The 22,347-nt window shown below is 41.7% G+C and overlaps 2 protein-coding genes across 2 annotated transcripts in view; one reads left to right on the forward strand and one right to left on the reverse strand.

Moving 5' to 3' along the window:
• The first annotated feature begins 599 nt into the window (after positions 1-599).
• The window catches only part of ELOVL3 (ELOVL fatty acid elongase 3), a 38,977-nt gene continuing 17,229 nt past the window's right edge, over positions 600-22,347 (forward strand). Inside the window, exon 1 of the mRNA XM_084992885.1 lies at positions 600-749. The gene's annotated coding sequence lies outside the window, so the exon portion shown is untranslated. The remainder of the gene's footprint in view (positions 750-22,347) is intronic.
• Positions 13,919-22,347, reverse strand: part of PCGF6 (polycomb group ring finger 6) — a 1,082,924-nt gene continuing 1,074,495 nt past the window's right edge. The window contains exon 10 of the transcript XR_014826848.1: positions 13,919-14,023. The gene's annotated coding sequence lies outside the window, so the exon portion shown is untranslated. The remainder of the gene's footprint in view (positions 14,024-22,347) is intronic.

The following is a 22,347-nucleotide window of genomic DNA, read 5'->3' on the forward strand; positions in this document are numbered from 1 at the left end:
TCAACGGTTAATGATTCTGACTAGCATCCATGAGGACACAGGTTCGATCCCTGGCCTCGCTCAGTGGGTTAAGGATCTGGCATTGCCATGAGCTCTGGTGTAGGTCATGGACACAACTTGGATCTGGTATTGCTGTGGCTGTGGCATAGGCCAGCAGCTGCAGCTCTGATTGGACCCCTAGCCTGGGAGCCTCCATATGCTGTGGGTGTGCCCCTAAAAAGCAAAACAAACAAACAAACAAAAACAAAAAAAACCCCATATATATATGGTAGGCAAATTCACAGAGTTGGAAAGTAGATTAGAGTTTATCAGCAGCTTAAGGTGAGAGTAATAGAAAATTATTGCTTAATGGATACATTAAGCTTAATTCTCTTTGGGGTTATAAAAAAGTTTTGGAAACATCGTGGTGATGGTTGCAGAACATTATAAATGTAAGAAATGCCACTGAATTGTACACTTAAAGCAAATTTTGTGACATATATGTGTTTCATCACAATTTCTAAAAGAAGACTGCTTTGGCATTTGTGAAGAAATCAGACTGTAGGTTAAGGTTAGCATAGGACTCCATGTTAAAGGTGATGCTCTGTTTACCTGTCCAGGTCCCACTCTCACTCCCTACGCTGCTCTGTGCTTCAGGAAACAGACCTGCATGGACTGACTAACCGACTGCTAAGCCCTGTGACTTCTGGTTGAACTTGGCCAATGTGGAGCACTGATCAACATGGAGCACTGATCAACATGGAGCACTGGTAAGAGATCGGAGGGTGAGAGGAACATGAGATGAGGGTGTCTTCCTGGCACCCAATCTGCAGGGTTGCTGTGGGCATCCATGTGCCTTGATGAAAGGTCCTGGTTCCTGTCAGGCAGCCATCTCCACAAAGCTCTGTCTCTGCATTCCAGTAACTGCCCTCCTCCCTGTACCTTCTAGCGTTATAGTGGCCACCGCTAGTGCACTTGTATTTCCCTATACCAGTTTATTAGTTTAATATATATAAAACCAATAAAGTTTCCTTTCTTAAACATCCCTAGAATTACCCAGTGTGAGTACGCTATCAGTTTCCTGCCTTCCTGATCAGGTGGCTGTATGTAGTAGAGAGCATGGGATATACTTGAAGGTAGAGCCTTGATGTTTTGATAGATTGGATGGTGTGACAGACATGGATCCTGGATCTTAGAAAAGTTCTCATAAACTGGGGGAGACAGGACATATGGTCTAGAAAAAAACATAAGATTCAGAGTCTTACCAACTAATTATACTCCAGCTATAGACTCAAGTTCCAAAGTGGTTGATCTCAGCAGCACTTATCCACCTCATCTTCCTCCATTTTCACGCTACTCAGTGTACTAATTCATCTATCTATCCATGTAACTTCCTGCCTTGGGGACCAAATTGACTCTTCTCCAACTTTTCAGATATGCAGGAGAGAACCTGGAGGGGGTTGGTTGATTTCCACAGAGGAATCGGAAAAGTGGGGGTGTCCCAAGTAAATTGAGGGTACTGGAAATGATCCAGGAAAAGGTCTAGTCAGTTGGGTGACGTATCAAAATCCAGACACTGGTTTGCATTGGCTCAGCTTCCCAACCTGATGGTCTAGAGTGAAAGGGGAACAGCAGATTGTGGGTATATTCAGGTCTCAGCGTTGATGGAGAAAAACCTTATTATTACCCGGGAGCTGTCGTTCTACGCCCATCCTGCCCCTGAAGACTTATGTAGGACAAAATCAAGATTACTCCATCACAGACCCTATACCACTTATACCTCCCAAATATTTCCCCATTTTCCCTCTTCCCTGAATGCTGCTCTCCAACCCTGTCTCTTCCAGCTCCACATATAAAATGTACATCCCTGCTAGGTGGCAGAGCACCTGAGATCAAGGTGTCATCCATACACTTTAGGTTTTCTTTTTCTCTTTTCTTTCTTTCTTTCTTTCTTTTTTTTTTTTTTTTTTTTTTTTTTTGTCTTTTTGCCTTTTCTAGGGCCACTCCCATGGTATATGGAGGTTCCCAGGCTAGGGGTCTAATCAGAGCTGTAACTGCTGGTCTACACCACAACCTCAGCAATGCCAGATCTGAGCCGTGTCTGTGACCTACACCACAGCTCACGGCAACACTGGATCCTTAATCCACTGAGCAAGGCCAGGGATTGAATCTGCCACCTCATGGTTCCTAGTCGGATTCGTTAACCACTGTGCCATGATGGGAAATCTGTTTCTTTCTTTCTTTCTCTCTTTCTCTCTCTCTTTCTTTCTATCTTTCTATCTTTCTTTTCTTTCTCTCTACATACACTTTGGGTTTTCCCTTCCTTCCTTCCTTTCTTTTTTGCTTTTTAGGGCTGCCCCTGCAGCTATGGAAGTCTCCAGGCCAGGGGTGGAATTGGAGCTACAGCTGCCGACCTGCACTACAGCCACAGTAACACCAGATCTGAGCCGAGTCTGCGACCTACACCACAGCTCACAGCAACGCCAGATCCTTAAGCCACTGACAGAGGCCACGGATCAAACCCACTACCTTACAGTTCCTAGTCAGATTCGTTTCTGCTGTGCCACACAGGAACTCCAACTTTGGGTTTTCTTGAATCAGATTGCAGACTCCTGCCTGGCATATTTTCCTCTGATTCTACGTAGATAACTCTGATTGAGGTGTAATTCCCCTGACGTGATCCTTAGGTCGTGGGCCCCTGAACACGTCCCCTGGGACCTGCTAGATGTTTTAGCCCAGCCTCTCAGGTCAAGGCCCTTGAGTGGCCTATATAGCAAACTTTCTTCTGGTCACACCTACTTTACTCCCACCAGAAGCTCCTCTCCACTTCATCTTACTGCCTTTCATGCTATAAGGATCTGGGCATCCTTGAAACAGTCATAGCTTTTAGCTAGCTGTACGAACTCAGACACATTATTTATTTAACTTCTTCCTCTTCATTTTTTTTCCTTCTTCTTTTTTGGCTACCCCGAGGCACAAGGATTTCCTGGGCCAGGGATCAGATCCAAGCTGCAATTGCAACCTAAGCTGCAGCTGTGGTAACAGTGGGCCTCAAGTTGTCTCCGGTTGTTAAGATACACACACACACACACACACATATATATATATATATATAGAGAGAGAGAGAGAGAGAGTCTTTTTAGGGTTGCACCCGCAGCATATGGAAGTTCCCGGGTTAGGGGTCAAATTGGAGCTATAGCTACCAGTCTATGCCACAGCCACAGCAACACAGGAACTGAGCTGCATCTGCAACCTATACTGCAGCTCATGGCAACACTGGATCCTTAACCCACTGAGTGAGGTCAGCGATCAAACCCTCGTCCTCATGAATACTAGTCAGGTTTGTTACTACTTAGCCACGATGGGAATTCCATCAAGTTTTTAAGTTCTTAGCCAATTCCTGGCACATGACAGAACTCAATAAATGCTAGTTGTTGTTACATTTTTAACATACCAATATGTTCATATAACTGGAAGAACGCATTTTACCAATTGGACTCCAAAAAAACGGACACACATCTCTCTTTTTAAAATTCTAAGTCTAGGAGATCTCTTTTGACACAGTGGGTTAAAGATGACTACAGCGGCTTGAGTCACTGCTGTGGTGGGTGTTTGATCCCTGGCTTGGGAACTTTGACATGCCTCAGGTGCGGCCAAAGAAAAAAATCTGAGTCTTAATTAAGTTTATTTCTATAACTGCTTTATTTTATATTGGTTGTTTGTTTCTTACTTAGGAATCATGTGCACCCAGGAAAAAACCTGAAAAAAATCGAAAGGCCCACCACTTCTCCCAACCACCCAATTTATTTCCCCACAGACAGCCTTCTTGCCAATTCTTTCCTTCAACTTCAAGGGTATTCTATGCAGTGATAGTCACAGACTTGGATATTTTTCCCTTGTACAAATACTAGCCATAACAATGTATCTTGGAGAGCTTTTCTTTTCCTTTTTTTTTTCTTTTGTCCGTACTCGTGGTACGCAGAATTTCCCGGGCCAGGGATTGAACCTGAGCCACAGCAGTGACCAAAGCTGCTGCAGTGACAACACTGGCTCCTTAACCCACTGCGTCACAAGAGAACTCCTAGTTCTTTTTTTTATTTGAAAAACACTTCCCTCCAATTTTTAGGTTAGGGAATTGGGAGATTAGGTTCCTTCTAAGTTCATAAATTTAGTATAATTTTCATAAAATAAGATTCATCCATTTTATACAGTTTAATATGTTTTGGCATCCATATACAGTCATGTAACCCTACTCCATCTCATTTACAAATATGATTCAGGAAATGCTAGAAGTATAAATATATTAGAAGAACTATACATGATTTTTAAAAAATATTTAAAATATTTCCATCACCCTAAACAATTTCCTCTTTCTCCATTGTAATCAATCCCCTTCCCTAACATCTAGCTTTATGAAACCACTGCTTTTCACTACTGTAGTCTTGCATTTTCTAGAATTTCATATAAATGGCATTGTCCCTAGTGTTTTTGAGATTCCGTGGTCTTTTTGCACATGTGGCTGTCTCATTTCTTTTTAGCACAAAGTGGTATTGCATAATAAAGAAATTATTTATGTAATTACCAGTTGATGGATATTTGGCTTGTTCCAGTTTGGGCTTATTATGAATAGTGCTGCTCTGAAAATTTGCATATCACTCTGTGTGGGAACATGTCTACATTTGCTCTTGGGTAAATAACTATGAGCAGGATTGCTGCATTGTAAGTATGTTTAACTTTATAAGACACTGCCAAACTGTTTCCCAAGTGTCCCCACCATTTTGTAAGCTCACCTACAGTGTAGCTTGCCTTATTCTTTTTTAATAGCTGGAGTGTAACTGTGTTGAAAAAGAGCAATAAAGCAAATATGACAGATGTTAACAATTGATGAGTCTGGATAAAGAGTATATAGGTGTTTGTTTTACTGTTCTTTCCATTTCTCTTTTCTTTCTTTCTCTTTTTTTTTTTTGTCTTTTGTATTTTTAGGGCTGCACCCACGGCATATGGAAGTTCCCAGGCTAGGGGTCGAATCGGAGCTGTAGCTGCTGGCCTACACCAGAGCCACAGCAACTTGGGATCCAAGCCGTGTCTGAGACTTACACCACAGCTCACGGCAATGCCGGATCCTTAACCCACTGAGTGAGGCCAGGGATCAAACCTGAAACCTCATAGTTCCTAGTCGGATTCGCTTCTGATGTGCCACAACGGGAATTCCGTGTTCTTTCCATTTTTCTCTAAATTTAAAAATTTTCAAAATAAAAAGCTGAGGGTGGGGGAACTAAATTTCGTGTTAGATAGAATTAGACTGATTCTGAAGTTTATCTGGCAGGGTAAATTTTTAAGAAGAGCCAACAAAATTTTCAAAAAGAACAATAAAGGGGAGTGGTTCTAACTAGATATTAAAACAACCCCTCAAACTATAATAATTTAAACATTTTATTGTCACATACAAAAATTTCCTGGATCATCATACAGAGAGTTTAGAAAATGGTTCATGTGGCTATGGATTTTTAGTTTTCAATAAAGGTGGTATTTTAAATTCAGAATTGTTTAATATATGATAATGGAACTTGGCTATTTATTTTTTAAAGTGTTAGAGCCCTAGTCCATCCCATTTACAAATATGAATTCAGGAAATGCTAGAAATATAAATATATTAGAAAAACTATACATGATTTTTTAAAAATAAATTTGGGATAGGCATGCCATTTTTAAGCAAGAAATAAAATCCAAAAGCAGTAAATAAAATCCAAAAGCAGTAAATAAAAGTGCTCATATAGTTTGCTACACAAAAATTTTAAAATTCTATAGGATTAAAAAAATAACAGAAACAATATATCTGTGAACTCATGTGTTTTTGTGTGTTCAGCCATTTGTCTTGCTGCATTTCTCACAGAATGGATTTTGGTGACTGCATCCCCATGATATCATTTAACATCTTTCTTTCTTTTTAGGGCTGCATCTGTGGCATATGGGGGTACCTAGGCTAGAGGTCAAATTGGAGCTGTAGCCACTGGCCTATGTCACAGCCACAGCAACACCAGATCCAGCTGCGTCTGCAACCTACACCACAGCTCACAGCAACGCCGGATCCTTTAACCAGCTGAGGGAGGTCAGGGACTGAACTTGCATCCTCATGAATGCCAGTCAAATTCTTAACCCACTGAGCCACAAGGGGAATTCCTAACATGTTTCTTTTTCCCTTGTATTTGCTTTAAATTGATCTGATTTTTTTCAAAGCAAGACTACTTTATAAATGAAGTTGCATGCTTCTGTCAGAAGGGACATAATTTCCTTTTCTCTCTTTTTACAGTGGTATCAGCTATTAATGGTCTTTTCCTTGATCCATTAATTCATTAGGGCTTACCAACTGAAATATTTTAAATCTATCATTTCTACTGAGTTTATTAGTTAGCCTACTTCTGTAAGGAGAAACTTCCCGTTATTACCTATTCAATTACTCTGAGATAATCAGCTTGTATAGGAAAAGCATAACAAATGTTGATTCTTTTTTTTAACCAGTTTTCAAAATGAGTTGTTTCTCCACCATCCTTCAAAAATGACCAGTAAAATGGATTTTTATAGTATCATTTTTTTTGTTGGCCCCACCCATGATATATAGACGTTCCTGGGCCAGGGATGGAATCTGAGCTGTAGCTGTGACCTATGTAGCAGCAGTGGCAATGCAATTCCCACGGCAGCATAGTGGGAACTCTGAATTTAAATCCTATTCATGTTTCAGTTTATGGTGGTGGTAACACTTATTGGTGCTCAAATGGGATAGTTTTGGCCAGTGTGAGTTTATTTAGTTTGGCTCCTGAGTCCTTTTGACACACCAGTTATTTTTGTTAATGCCTTTGTTTCCCGTCATGATAAGGTATTTCAGGCTTATCTTATGCATACTGTTTGGCCCCAGACCCAGAATTAGCCATCTCCATGGGATCCAGGTTACTTTTAACAGGAAATAATAGTTTAAAACAACAATCTGATTCTCATTAGTACCAAACTGGTCATGGACTGGAGGTCTTTTCAGCTGACAGAGCTGGAACATATAATTTCTTTTTTAAAAAGATACATCATGAATTCATACTGATACTTTCAGTTCATAATTAGGCTACAGAGTTTTTACTTAATATCTTCAATCTTACTTCAGTGTCTCTTTTCAACAATATAAAAAACTTGAGTTCTCAATAACAGCAATGTTTATTAGTATTCTTTCATAACTCCCACAGTACACAGTTTCAGAGCAACAATGACAACAGTAATTACAAACAATGTAATTACTAAAAACAGTTTGAGATTTTTTAAGTTTCTTTTTGTCCTGAGGGTATTTTTGACTATAGATATATAGTCAAATTAATGTATTTCAGTCATCTGAGATAGTTCTTCTTGGTATAGTTATACTACTAACTCAAAATATAGGTAAATTCATTTAATTATTTTATATAATTATCCCCAGAGTTTTATTGAGAACATTTAATTCCATTTACTTTCTTTCTTTTCTTTTTTTTTTTTTCTTTTTGCCTTTTCTAGGGCTGCTCATGGCAATGCCGGATCGTTAACCCACTGAGCAAGGCCAGGGATCGAACCCACAACCTCATGGTTCCTAGTCGGATTCATTAAACACTGAGCCACGACAGCAACTCCTCTTTCTTTTTTTTAGGGCTGCACCTGTGGCATATGGAGGTTCCCAGGCTAGGGGTCGAATCGGAGCTGTAGCCACTGGCCATAGCCACAGGCACAGCAACACTGGATCCGAGCCATATCTGTGACCTACAGCTCACAGTAATGCTGGATCCTTAACCCAATGACTGAGGCCAGGGATCAAACCCACAACCTCATGGTTCCTAGTCAGATTTGTTTCCACTGTACCACGATGGGAACTTCTACTTTCTTTCTTTCTTTTTTTTTTTTAAGATTTTAATTTTTTCCGTTATAGTTGATTTATAATGTTCTGTCAATTTCTGGTGTACAGCAAAGTGACCCAGTCATACATATATATACATTCTTTTTCTCACATTATTCTCCATCATGTTTCATCACAAGTGACTAGACATACAGCAGGATCTTACTGCTTTTCCACTCCAAATGTAATAGTTTGTATCTACTGACCCCAAACTTCCAGCCCATCCCACCCCCTCTCTCTCCCCTTGGCAACCACAGGTCTGTTCTCCAAGACCGTGAGTTTCTGTTCTGTGGAAAAGATCATTTGTGCCGTATATTAGATTCCAGATATAAGTGATATTATATGATATTTGTCTTTCTCTTTCTGAATTACTTCTCTCAGTATGAGAATCTCTAGTTGCAATCATGTTGCGGCAAATGGCATTATTTTGTTCATTTTTATGGCTGAGTAGTATTCCATTGTATGTATATACTACATCTTCTTAATCCATTCATCTATCAATGGGTATTTAGGTTGTTTCCATGTCTTGGCTATTGTGAATAGTGCTGCAGTGAACATACGGGTGCATGTTTCTTTTTTTTTTTTTTTTTGTCTTTTTAGGGCCACACCCACGGCATATGGTAGTTCCTAGGCTAGGGGTCAAATAAAAGCTGTGGCCACTGGCCTACACCACAGCCACAGCAATGCCAGATCCTAGCCGCATCTGCAAGCTACACCACAGCTCGTGGCAACGCTGGATCTTTAACCCACTGAGTGAGGCCAGGGATCGAACCTGCATCCTCGTGGATTCAGTTCCGCTAAGCCAGGACAGGAACTCCAGCATATATCTTTTTCAATGAAAATAGTTTTGTCTGGATATATGCCCAAGAGTGGGATTGCTGGGTCATATGGTAGTTCTATATTTAGTTTTCTAAGTTACCTCCATACTGTTTTTCAGAGTGGTTTATGTTCCCACCAACAGTGTAGGAGAGGTCCCTTTTCTCCACACTCTCTCCAGCATTTGTTATTTGTTGACTTGATGATGGCCATTCTGACCAGTGTGAGGTGGTACCTTGTTGTGGTTTTGACTTGCATTTCTTTAATAATTAGTGCTGTTGATGGAGTTCCCGTCATGGCTCAGTGGTTTAACAAATCCGACTAGGAACCATGAGGTTTCAGGTTCGATCCCTGGCCTTGCTCAGTGGGTTAAGGATCCGGTGTTGCCATGAGCTGTGGTATAGATCGCAGACTCAGCTAGGATCAGGCGTTGCTGTGACTCTGGCATAGGCCAGAGCTATAGCTCTGATTAGACCCCTAGCCTGGGAACCTCCATACGCCTTGGGTGCGGCCCTGGAAAAGACAAAAAAAAAACCCAAAAAACAAACAAACAAAAACAATTAGTGATGTTGAGCATTTTTCACGTGCCCATTGGCCACCTGTATATCTTCTTTAGAGAAATGTCTATTCATATCTTCTTCCCATTTTTCATTTGGGTTGTTGGTTTCTTTTTTGCTGTTAAGTTGTATAAGTTCTTTGTACATTTTAGAGATTAAGCCCTTGTCAGTTGCATCATTTGAAACTATTTTCTCCCATTCTGTATGTTGTCTTTTTTTTTTAATTGTTTCCTTTGCTGTGCAAAATCTTGTCAGTTTGATTAGGTCCCATTGGTTTATTTTTGCTTTTATTTCTATTTTCTTGGGAGACTGACTTAAAACATTTGAATTGTTAATGTCAGAGAATGTTTTGCCTATGTTCTCTTCTAGGAGTTTGATGGTATCTTGTCTCATGTTTAAGTCTTTAAACCATTTTGAGTTTATTTTTGTGTGAGGATGTGTTCCAGTTTCACTGCTTTACATGCGGCTGTCCAGTTTTCCCAGCATCACTTGCTGAAAAGGCTGTCTTTTTCCCATTTTATATTCTTGCCTCCTTTGTCAAAGATTAATTGACCATAGGCATCTGGGTTTATTTCTGGGTTCTCTATTCTGAACCATTGGTCTGGATGTCTGTTTTGGTACCAGTACCACACCGTCTTGATGACTGTAGCTTCATAATATTGCCTGAGGTCTAGGAGAGTTATGCCTCCCGCTTGGTTTTTGTTCCTCAGGATTGCTTTGGCCATTCTGGGTCTTTTGTGGTTCCATGAGAATTTTTGGATTGTTCTAGTTCTGTGAAAATGTCATGGAGAATTTCATAGGGATTGCATTGACTCTATAGATTGCTTTGGGTAGTATGGCCATTTTTAATTCTTCCATACCCATATTAATTCTTCCAACCCAGAAGCATGGAATATATTTCCATTTCTTTGAATCCTCTTTAATTTCCTTGATTAATGTTTTATAGTTCTCAGCATATAAGTCTTCCACCTCCTTGGAGTTCCCTTCGTGGCGCAGTGGAAATGAATCTGACTAGGAACCATGAGGTTGTGGGTTCAATCCCTGGCCTCGATCAGTGGGTTAAGGATCCGGTGTTGCTGTGAGCTGTGGTGTAGGTCGCAGATGCAGCTTGGATCTGGTGTTGCTGTGGCTCTGGTGTAGGCCAGAAGCAACAGCTCTGATTACACCCCTAGCCTGGGTACTTCCATATGCCATGGGTGTGGCCCTCAAAAAGACAAAAGACAAAAAAAAAAAAAATCTTCCACCTCCTTAGTCAGGTTTATTCCTAGGTGTTTAATTTTTTGGGGGGTGCAATTTTAAAAGGTATTGTATTTTTATAGTCCTTTTCTAATATTTCATTGTTAGTGTACAGAAATGCAACAGATTCCTGAATGCTAATCTTGTATCCTGCTACTTCGCTGAATTCATTGATCAGTTCGAGCATTTTCTGAGTGGAATCCTTAGGGTTTTCTATATATAGTATCATGTCATCTGCATTGAGTGCCAGTTTTACCTCTTCTCTTCCAATTTGGATACTTTGATTTCTTTTGTTTGTCTGATTGCTGTGGCTAGGACTTCCAATACTATGTTGAATAAAAGTGGTGAAAATGAGCATGCTTGTCTTGTTCCAGATTTTAGTGGGAAGGAAGGCTTTCAGCTTTTCTCTGTTGAATATTATATTGGCTGTGGGTTTGTCATAAATAGCTTTTATAATATGAAGTTATGTTTCTCTATACCCTCTTTGGTAAGAGTTGTTATCATGAATGGATGTTAGATTTTGTCAAATGCTTTTTCTGCATCTATTGAGATGATCATGTGGTTTTTGACTTTTCTTTTGTTAATGTGGTGTATGACATTGATTGATTTGCATATGTTGAACCATCCTTGTGAACCTGGGATGAATCCTGTTTGGTCGTGGTATATGATCTTTTTTATGTGTTGTTGGATTTAGTTGGCTAAAATTTTTTTGAGAATTTTTGCATCTTTATTAATCAAAGACATTGGCCTATAATGTTCTTTTTTGGTAGTATCTTTGTCTGGTTTTGATAGTAGAGTGATAGTGGTTTCATAGAATGTCTTTGGGAGTGTTTTTCCTTCTACAATCTTTTGGAAAAGAAGTATGGGTATAAGTTCTTCTTTGTATGTTTGCTAGAATTTGCTTCTTAAGCCATCTGGTCCTGGATTTCTGCATATAGGGAGTGTTTTTTTTTATTACATATTCAATTTCATTTCTAGTGATGGGTCTGTTCAATTGATCCATTTTTTCTTGATTCAGTTTTGGCGAGCCGCATGTCTCTAGAAAGTTGTCCATTTCTTGCTGTCAAATTTGTTGACATGGAGTTCCCGTCGTGGCGCAGTGGTTAACGTATCCGACTAGGAACCATGAGGTTGCGGGTTCGGTCCCTGCCCTTGCTCAGTGGGTTAACGATCCGGCGTTGCCGTGAGCTGGGGTGTAGGCTGCAGACGCGGCTCGGATCCCGAGTTGCTGTGGCTCTGGTGTAGGCCGGTGGCTGCACCTCTGATTAGACCCCTAGCCTGGGAACCTCCATATGCCGTGGGAGCGGCCCAAGAAATAGCAACAACAACAGACAAAAAAGACAAAAAAAAAAAAAATTTGTTGACATGTAATTATTCATAGTATTCGCTAATGGTTTTTGTATTTCTGCAGTATCTGTTGAGATTTCTCCTTTTTCATTTCTTATTTTGTTTATTTGAGTTCTTTTTCTCCTCTTCTTGGTGACTCTGGGGAGAGGTTTATCAATTTTTTTTATTCTTTCGAAGAGCCAGCTTTTGGTTTTATTGATTTTTTTCCTACTATTTTTGGATCTCTATTTTATTGATTTCCTCTCTCATCTTTATGATTTCCTTTCTTCTGCTGACTTTAGGTTTTGTTTGTTCTTCTTTTTCTAATTCTTTTAGTTGGTAGGTTAAGTTGTTGATTTGAGATTTTTCTTTTTTCTGTATCACTATGAACTTCTCTCTAATCATTGCTTTGTTGGCATCCCATAGATTTTGAATGGTTGTGTTTTCATTATTTGTCTCTAGATATTTTTTAATTTCTCTTTTGATTTCCTCATTGACCTATTGGTTTTTTAGTAGCATGTTGTTTAGTCTCCATGTAGCATGTAGTTAGTTTTTTCTCATTTCTTTTCATGTGGTTGATTTCTAGTTTCATGCCATTGTGGTCAGACATCTGAAATAATTTTTTTTTTTTTTTGGTCTTTTTAGACCTGTGGCAAATGGAGGTTCCCAGGCTAGGGATCAAATCAGAGCTGTAGCTGCCTGCTTGCCTCACAGCCACAGCAATGCCAGATCTGAGGAATGTCTGTGACCAACACCACAGCCATGGCAACACCAGATCCTTAACCCACTGAGTGAGGCCAGGGATCAGACCTATGTCCTCATAGATACTAGTCAGATTCTTTTCCACTGAGCCATGATGGTGCCTAAATAATTTCTTTTTTTAAATGATTTTTATTTTTTCCATTACAGTTAGTTTACAGTGTTCTGTCCCGAAATGATTTCTGTACACTTAAATTTGTTGAGGTTAGTTTTGTGCCCCAGTATGTGATCAATCCTTGAGAATGTTCCATGTGCACGTAAGAAGAATGTATACTCTGATTTTTTTGGATGTAATGTCCTGAAAATGTCAATTAAGTCTCACTTTTCTGTTGTTTCATTTAGGATCTCTGCTGCCTTATTGATTTTCTGTCTAGAAGATCTGTGCATTAATATGAGTGGGGTGTTAAAGTCTCCTACTATTATTGTATTCCCATCAATTTCTCCTTTTATGTCTGTTAGTGTTTGTTGTAGGTATCTGGGTGCTCCTATATTAGGGGTGTATATCTTGACAATTATAATATCCTCTTCTTGAATGGATCCTTTTACCATTAAATAGTGTCCTTCTTTGTCTTTCTTTATGGCCTTCATTTTAAAGTTTATTTTGTCTGATATGAGTATGGCAAATCCTGCTTTCCTGCCTTTTCCATTTACATAAAATATCTTTTTCTGTCCCCTCGCTTTCAATTTATATGTGTTAAAAAAAAAAAAAAGGGAGTTCCCGTCGTGGCGCAGTGGTTAACGAATCCGACTAGGAACCATGAGGTTCCGGGTTCGGTCCCTGCCCTTGCTCAGTGGGTTAACGATCCGGCGTTGCCGTGAGCTGGGGTGTAGGCTGCAGACGCGGCTTGGATCCAGCGTTGCTGTGGCTCTGGCGTAGGCCGGTGGCTACAGCTCCGATTCAACCCCTAGCCTGGGAACCTCCATATGCCCCGGGAGCGGCCCAAGAAATAGCAACAACAACAACAAAAGACAAAAAAAAAAAAAAAAAAAAAAAGGGGAGTTCCCGTCGTGGCGCAGTGGTGGCGCAGTGGTTAACGAATCCGACTAGGAACCATGAGGTTGCAGGTTCGATCCCTGCCCTTGCTCAGTGGGTTAATGATCTGGCGTTGCCGTGAGTGTGGTGTAGGTCGCAGACTCGGCTTGGATCCAGCGTTGCTGTGGCTCTGGCGTAAGCTGGCAGCTACAGCTCTGATTAGACCCCTAGCCTGGGAACCTCCATATGCCGTGGGAGCGGCCCAAGAAATGGCAAAAAAAAAAAAAAAAAAAAGACCAATTTATATGTGTTCTTTGCCCTAAGGTGAGTCTCTTATAGACAGCATATTGTAGGCTCTTGCTTTTTTTTTTTTTTTTTTTTTTTTTTTTTTGGCTTTTTGCTATTTCTTGGGCCGCTCCCGTGGCATATGGAGGTTCCCAGGCTAGGGGTCGAATCAGAGCTGTAGCCACCAGCCTACGCCAGAGCCACAGCAACGCGGGATCCGAGCCGCGTCTGCGACCTACACCACAGCAATACCGGATCCTTAATCTACTGAGCAAGGACAGGGACAGAACCTGCAACCTCATGGTTCCTAGGCGGATTCGTTAACCACTGTACCACGACGGGAACTCCACTTTTTTTTTTTTTTTTTTTTTTTTTTTTATCCAATCTCTCACTCTATGTCTTTTGACTGGAGCATTCAGTCCATTGACATTTAAGGTAGTTATTGATAAATAGGTATTTATTGCCATTTTAACCTGTTTTACAGTTGATCCGAGTTTTCTCCTTTGTTCTTTTCTTTTTTTGGTTGGATGATTTCCTTTTATTTTATGTTCTTGTTCTTTTCTTTTTAGTTTTTTTGTGAATATAATGTTTGGTTTTGACTTGTGGTTGCCCTGTTTTTCAAGTATGTTAATCCCTTCCTATATCTGCTTGCTTTAGACTGGTAGTCTATAGGCTCGAACACATTCTAAAGAAAAGAGTCTAATTTTCTTACTTTCCTTCCCCACATTTTATGATTTTGAAGTCCTTTTTTAACATCTTCAGTTTGTCCTTTTGCTGTTCCTTGTGCTTATTGTCACTTTTACAATAGATTTTTTTTCCGTTTAGATCTGTATACTGGCTTATTTAAGTGTTTGCTTTCCAATTGTGATTTCCTCCATCCTATTTCTTCTTTTTTATTTTTAAAGAAGCTCTTTCAGTATTTCTTTTAGAATGGGTTTAGTATTATTGTACTCTTTTAGATTTTGTTTGTTGGAGAAATTCTTTATTTCTCCTTCTATTTTATTTTATTATTTTTAATTTTTAAATTTTTTTTCGCCTTTTAGGGCTGCACCTATGGCATATGGAGGTTCCCAGGCTAGGGGTCAAATTGGAGCTGTAGTCACTGGCCTACATCAGAGCCACAGCAACGTGGGATCTGAGCCATGTCTGCAACCTACACCACAGCTCACGGCAACACCAGATCCTTAATGCACTGAGCGAGGCTGGGGATCAAATCCACAGCTCATGGTTCCTAGTTGGATTTGTTAACCACTGAGCCACGATGGGAATCTCTCCTTCTATTTTAAATGATATTCTTGCTGGTTAGAGCATTCTAGGCTGCAAGATTTTCCCTTTTAGAACTTTGAATGTATCTTGCCACTCTCTTCTGACCTTAGTGATTCTGTGGAGAAATCAGCTGATAGCCTTATGAGGGTCCTCTTATAATTAATGGTTTGTTTTTCTCTTGCTGCCTTCAGAATCTTCTCTTTATCTTTAACTTTTGCCGTTTTTGTTATAATATGTCTTGGTGTGGGCCTATTTGGGTTCAACTTGTTCGGGGCCCTCTGTGATTCCTGTATATATATATATTTGGGGGGGGCACACCCAAGGTATATGGAGGTTCCCAGGCTAGGGGTCCAATTGGAGCTATAGACACTGGCCTACACCACAGCCACAGCAGCTCGGGATCCGAGCCGAGTCTGCGACCTACACCACAGCTCACAGCAACACCAGATCCTTAACCCCCTGAGTGAGGCCAAGGTTGGAACCCGTGTCCTTATGGATGCTAGTCAGATTCGTTAACTGCTGAGCCATGACAGGAACTCCCCTATATCTTGATATCTGTTTCCTTTAGATTTGTAAAGTTTTTAGCCAAATTTCTTCAAATGTATTTTCTATCCCCTTTTCTTTTTCTTCTTCTCAAACCCCTCTTATGCATAGATTGGCCTGCTTTATATTATCCCTTAGATCTCTTATATTGCTATCATGTTTTTTTTCATTTGGTTTTCTGTCTGCTGTTCTGATTGGGTGATTTCCATTATTTTATCTTCCATATCACTAGTTCGTTTCTCTGCATTATTCATTCTGCTCTTTAGTGCCTTCTGCTCAGTTTGCATCTCTGCAAATGAATTTTCTAATTTTTTCTTGGCTCCTCCTCATATTTTCTAGTTCCTTTCTAAAGTAATCAGCATTACTTTTTATATTTGCTCTTAATTCCTTCAGTATATTTACTACCTCCTTTTTGAACTCAGTGTCTATTAGACTTCGGAGGTCTGTTTCATTGTTTGCTGCTTCAGGTGAATTTTCCTGTTCTTTTAACTGGGAATGGTTCCTGAGATTTTTCCTTTTACTTATAGTTTTCTTATTCTATGAGTTTAGGAAATCAACTACTATAGTCTTGGGGGGCTATTTCTATGCAAGAGTGCCCCTTTATATTTTGTGGAGGGTTACTATTTATTTTTGGTGTGGGAGTTTGGATATTTGCTGTCTCTTTACTCAGTGGAGGAGGCTGTTACCCCCTTGATAGGGTGCTGCATGTGTTTCCAGGAAGAAGGATGCAATGGGCAGGGCTAGTAGTCAGTGCCTAGTTGCTGGGCTCTTGACAGTAGCCAGGACCCACTGGAAGGTGGTGCAGGCTACTCCTAGTTGCAGGGTCCTGGGAAGTGGTAATGAGCCTCAGGCAGATTTAGGCATGTGTGGGATCACATGGAGTGGCAGGGTGTGTGAGTTCCCAGGGGAGTGAGCGCAACAACAGGTGGTGTTTGGTCACAATGCCCTCCTCTATGGTGCCCTATGAGGTGATTGGGGCTGCAAGTGGTGCCTGTTCAGGGACCCCTAGTGGTGGCAGGCCACGCCCACCTCTGGAGTCAGAGATAACTGCAGTGGTTTGCCTCTGCCACCACCTATAGACCACACAAGAAGCACCCCATCCTGTTTAGCCCATGCAGGATGTGCTGCACAGTCTGATACCAGTTGCAGGGTCCTGGGAAGTGACAGTGATCAGGCATGTGCAGGATCACACACTAGAACATTTGGCAGTGGCAGCTACAGGGTGGGTGTGTTCCCAGGGTAGTGAGAGCAACAACGGGTGGTGATCGGTTGCAGTGCCTTCTTATTTGCTTATCTCTGAGGTTACTGGGGCCTTGGGTGGAACCTGTTCACAGACCCCTAGTGGTGGTGGGCCATACCCCACTCTGGTTTCTGAGATGTCTGCTGTGGTTTGTCCCCACTGCTAAAAGATCACGCAAGAGGCGCTGCAACGTACTTAGCCCCCTGCTGCCCTTAGCCCACATAAGAGGTGCCTGGCTACCCATAGCCTGCACAAAAAGCACCCTGTTTCCTATAGCCCCAGCAAATGGTGCCTGCACCAGAGGTGCCCTGCCCTCTGAGAGTCTGCAAGAGCCCTGGGAAAGAGATTCCTATGGTGGTCTGCCCCACCTCCTCTCACCCTCCAACAACGGTGCCTTGCTTCTCCTGCGGGTCCAGACATCCTCCCAGATTCCCTTGGCTGTGGTGTTCTCTTCCCCAGCCCATGGCACATTGCTCCATAGATCCTCAGGCTGTCTCCACGCAGCCAACCCTAGCCCTCTCCCTGGAAGTGACCTCCAGAGCCTGAGTCTCAGTGCCCTGTGGTGACCAAGGCAGTGGTGTAGATGAACAGTGTGGCTCTCACTCTGCTTTGCCCTCCTCAGTCCAGCAGCTGCACTTTTTCCACGAGGTTGAGGTCCCTCCATTCTGCTGATCTCCCCATCAGTTCGGTGCCTTCCCTAAATAGTTTGAGTTCCTTTCCTCTTTAATAGCTCCATCTCAGGGGAGTTCCCATCATGGCTCAGTGGTTAACAAATCCGACTAGGAACCATGAGGTTGCGGGTTTGATCCCTGGCCTTGCTCAGTGGGTTAAGGATCCGGCGTTGCCATGAGCCATGGTGTAGGTCACAGACGTGGCTCAAATCCTGCATTTCTGTGGCTCTGGCATAGGCCAGTGGCTACAGCTCTGATTAGATCCCTAGCCTGGGAACCTCCATATGCCGTGGGAGTGGCCCTAAAAAAGACCAAAAAAAAAAAAAAATAGCTCCGTCTTGGGAGTGCTAGTCCCATCCTGATTCCTTTTCTCTCTCTCTGTCCTTTTTTTCTTTTGTTCTACTCAGTTATGTGGAGGGTTTCTTGCCCTTTTTGGAGGTTTATTTATTTGTTTATATATATATATTTATTTATTTTTGCTTTTTAGGGCCGCACCCAGGGCATATGGAATTTCCCAGGCTAGGGGTCAAATTGGAGCTGTGGCCGATGACATACACCACAGCCACAGCAACACAGGATCTGAGCTGCATCTGCAGCCTACACCACAGCTCACGGCAATGCCGGATCGTTATCCCACTGAGCAAGACCAGGGATCGAACCCACAACCTCATGGTTCCTAGTCGGAACCACAGCAGGAACTCCCCCTTTTTGGAGGTTTAAGGTCTTCTGCCAGCGTTCAGTAAATGTTCTTTGCAAATTATCCTACATGTAGATTTTTTTTTTTGATGTGTTTGTGGGAGAAGGTGAGCACCATGTCTTACTCCTCTGCCAACTTGATCCTGCCCATTTACTTTCTATTTGGGGGGATTGCTTTTATATTTTTATATTTTGATTATTGAGATATTTACATATAATAAAGTTTGAAAGTTTTTTTTTGTTTGTTTGTTTGTTTTTTGGCCACTCCTTGGGATTTGAATTTCCTGGGCCAGGGATTAGAGCCTAGCCACTGTTGTGATCTTTAACCCATTGTACTGGGCCTGGAATCAAACCTATGTCCTGGTGCTGCTGGGATGCCACTCATCCCATTGCACCACAGCAGGAACTCCTAAAGTTCACCAGTTTTAAGTATACTGTGGGATGCTTTGGAAAAGATATGTAGATGTGTAACCATCACCACAATCATTATACAGAATATTTTTGTTACCTGCAAAATTTCCCCCATCACTCTTTGTAGTCAGTCCCTTCCCCTCATCCTTTGGTTCCTGTGTACAATTCAATGGACTTTGGTATATTACATTATTCATTTAAAAAAGTTGTGGTAAGGAGTTCTCTAGTGAGTTAAGGATCCAGAGTTGTCAGTGCTATGGCTTGGGTGGCTGCTGTGGCTTCAGTCACTGTCATGGCACAGGTTTGATCCCTGGCCTGGGTGCTCCCACATGCCACAGGTGCAGCCGAAAGAGAAAAATTGTGGTAAAATATACGCGATATAAAAATTTCCATTTTAACAATTAAAAACATTTTTTTGTTTTCTTTCCTTTCTTTCCTTCTTTCTTTCCTTCTTTCTTTCTTCCTTCCTTCCTTCCTTCCTTTCTTTCTTTATTGTCTTTTTGCCTTTTCTAGGGCTGCTCCCACAGCATATGGACCCAGGCTAGGGGTCGAATCGGAGCTGTAGCCACCGGCCTACACCAGAGCCACAGCAACGCGGGATCCGAGCCGCTTCTGCAACCTACACCACAGCTCACGGCAACGCCGGATCGTTAACCCACTGAGCAAGGGCAGGGATCGAACCCGCAACCTCATGGTTCCCAGACGGATTCGTTAACCACTGAGCCATGACGGGAACTCCTATTTATTTATTTTTAAACAAGTGGCCCTACCTGAGGCATATGGAAGTTCCCAGGCTAGGGGTCGAGCCACAGCCACTGTAGAAGCAACGCTGAGTAGTTACATTGTGAGCCACATGGGAAGTCCAAAAAAATTTTTTATTATAGTTGATTGACAATGTTCTGTCAATTTCTGCTATACAGCAAAGTGACCCAGTCATACATATATTTATATACATTCTTTTTCTCATATTGTCTCCATCGTGTTCCATCACAAGTGATTGGATATAGTTCCCTGCAGCAGGACCTCATTGCTTTTGTTTTGTCTTTTTTTTTTTTTTTTTTTTTTTGCTATTTCTTTGGGCCGCTCCCGTGGCATATGGAGGTTCCCAGGCTAGGGGTTGAATCGGAGCTGTAGCCACCGGCCTACGCCAGAGCCACAGCAACGCGGGATCCGAGCCGCATCTGCAACCTACATCACAGCTCACGGCAACGCCGGATCGTTAACCCACTGAGCAAGGGCAGGGACCGAACCCGCAACCTCATGGTTCCTAGTCGGATTCGTTAACCACTGCGCCACAACGGGAACTCCAGGATGCATATTCTTAACTGAGCTTTGCAATTCATTGTGAAAGCCTCTGCCCTGCTGTTTATAGATGTTCCAAAGTTCTTTGGGAAAAGTGGGTTCAACTCTGTGCCTTCAAATCACTGAAGGATATGCAAACTGTGTTGTCATTTTCTAGTACAGCATGCAGTCTGGCTTTATACACTCTTATTGCACAATTCCAGTAGGTTTTATTACCATATTTTCTATCTAGTTGATATATGTAGTTGTTATCCACTGTTTTTAAGATTCTTCACTGAGTAGAACATAATGAGAGCTATAATTTATGTAATATAAAAATGGGAGTTCTGTGTCAATGGAGAAATGAAACCAAACTGTCAACAAGTTATTTCATCTCTTATGGCAAAATTGACCTATAGCTGATTAGTTATGTGGCAAAAACACTTGCAGCTAAAGATATCTGTGGCAAAGTTGCTTACAAAAAAAAATTACCTAGAACACTCCCCAGCCCCTCCCCAGCCCCTGGTAACCTCTAGTCTACTTTCTGTCTCTCTGAATTTGCGTAGATATTTCAGGTAAGTGGACTCACAATATTTGGCCTTGGTGTCTGACTTTTTTCACTAAGCATCAAATTTTCAAGATTCACTCATGTTGTAGCATGTATCAGAACTTTACTCCTTTTATGGCTAAGATTCCATTGTATACATATGTTTCATTTTGCTTATCTATTCATCTCTTGATGGGTACTTGAATTGTTTCCACCTTTTGGCTATTGTGTACAATAGTGCTATGAACATGGGTGTACAGATATCTTTTGAGCCTCTCCTTTCTTTTTTTTTTTTTTCTTTTTTTGTCTTTTTTTGCTATTTCTTGGGCCGCTCCCTCGGCATATGGAGGTTCCCAGGCTAGGGGTTGAATCGGAGCTGTAGCCACCGGCCTACGCCAGAGCCACAGCAACGCAGGATCCGAGCCGCGTCTGCAACCTACACCACAGCTCATGGCAATGCCGGATCGTTAACCCACTGAGCAAGGGCAGGGACCAAACCCGCAACCTCATGGTTCCTAGTTGGATTCGTTAACCACTGCGCCACGATGGGAACTCCCCTTTTTTTTTTTGAGCCTCTCCTTTCAATTCTTTTTGCTTTTTAAGGCTGCACCCATGGCATATGGAAATTCTCAGGCTAGGGGTCAAATCAGAGCTACTCCTGCCATCTTACACCATAGCCACAGCAATGCAGGATCTGAACCATGTCTGCAACCTACACCAGGGCTCACGGTAATGCCAGATCCCCATCGCACTGATCGAGAACAGGGATCGAACCCACATTCTCATGGATACTCGTCGGATTCGTTTCTACTGCGCTACAGCAGGAACTCCTCCTGCTGTCAGTTCTTTTGGGTATGTACCTAGGAGTGGAATTGCTGGGTCATAAGGTAATTAACTGCTTAGCTTTTTGAAGAATTGCCAGAACTGTTTTCCATAACAGTTGCACCATTTAAATTCCCATCAGCAATGTATAAAATGGTTCCAATTTCTCCACATCTTTGACAATACCTTGTAGGTATGAAATGGCATCTCACTGATGGATTTCTTTTTTTTGGACACACCTATGGCTTATGGAAGTTCCCTGTGGCCAGGGATTAAACCGACGCCGCAACAGCAACTTGCTCAGGCTGTTGCAGTGACAACTCAGGGTACTTAATCCATTGATCCACAAGAGAAGTCCTCACTGAGGTTTTGATTTGCATTTTTCCAGTGACTAATGATGTTGAACATCTTTTCATGCTCTTATTGCCCATTTATTTGATATACAAATGTCTATTCAAGTCACTTAACCATTTTAAAAATTGAAGCGTGTGTCCATTTCTTTACTTTTACTTTTACTCTATCTGTGTTATGTATTTATAGGTTTCTTACAGGCAACAGAGTTGGGTCTTGTCTGTTTTATCCACTGTCTTTTTTTTAATTAAAAAATTTTGGTCACATTCATGACATGCAGATGATCCCAGGCCAGGGATCGAACCTGTGCCACAGCAGTGACCCAAGCCACAGCAGTGATAATACCAGGTCCTTAACCTTCTCTGCTACTAGGGAACTCCTATCCACTCCTGTATTTTTTTTTTTTGTCTTTTATATTTTAGGGCCACTCCCATAGCATATGGAGTTTCCCAGGCTAGAGGTCTAATCTAATCGGATCTGTAGCTGCCAGCCTATGCCACAGCCACAGGAACGTGGGATCTGAGCCACATCTGTGACCTACACCACAGCTCATGGCAACACCAGATCCTTAATCCACTGAGCAAGGCCAGGGATCAAACCCCCAACTTCATGGTTCCTAGTCGGATTCGTTTCCACTATGCCAAGATGGGAGCTCCTGCACTTTGTTACTTTTTTTGAATCTTTT

Source organism: Sus scrofa, chromosome 14, assembly GCF_054392235.1.
Source record: "Sus scrofa isolate SSC_HxYL_T2T_F1_AM1 chromosome 14, Sscrofa_HxYL_maternal_Yorkshire_Landrace_v2.0, whole genome shotgun sequence".
NCBI lineage: Eukaryota > Metazoa > Chordata > Mammalia > Artiodactyla > Suidae > Sus > Sus scrofa.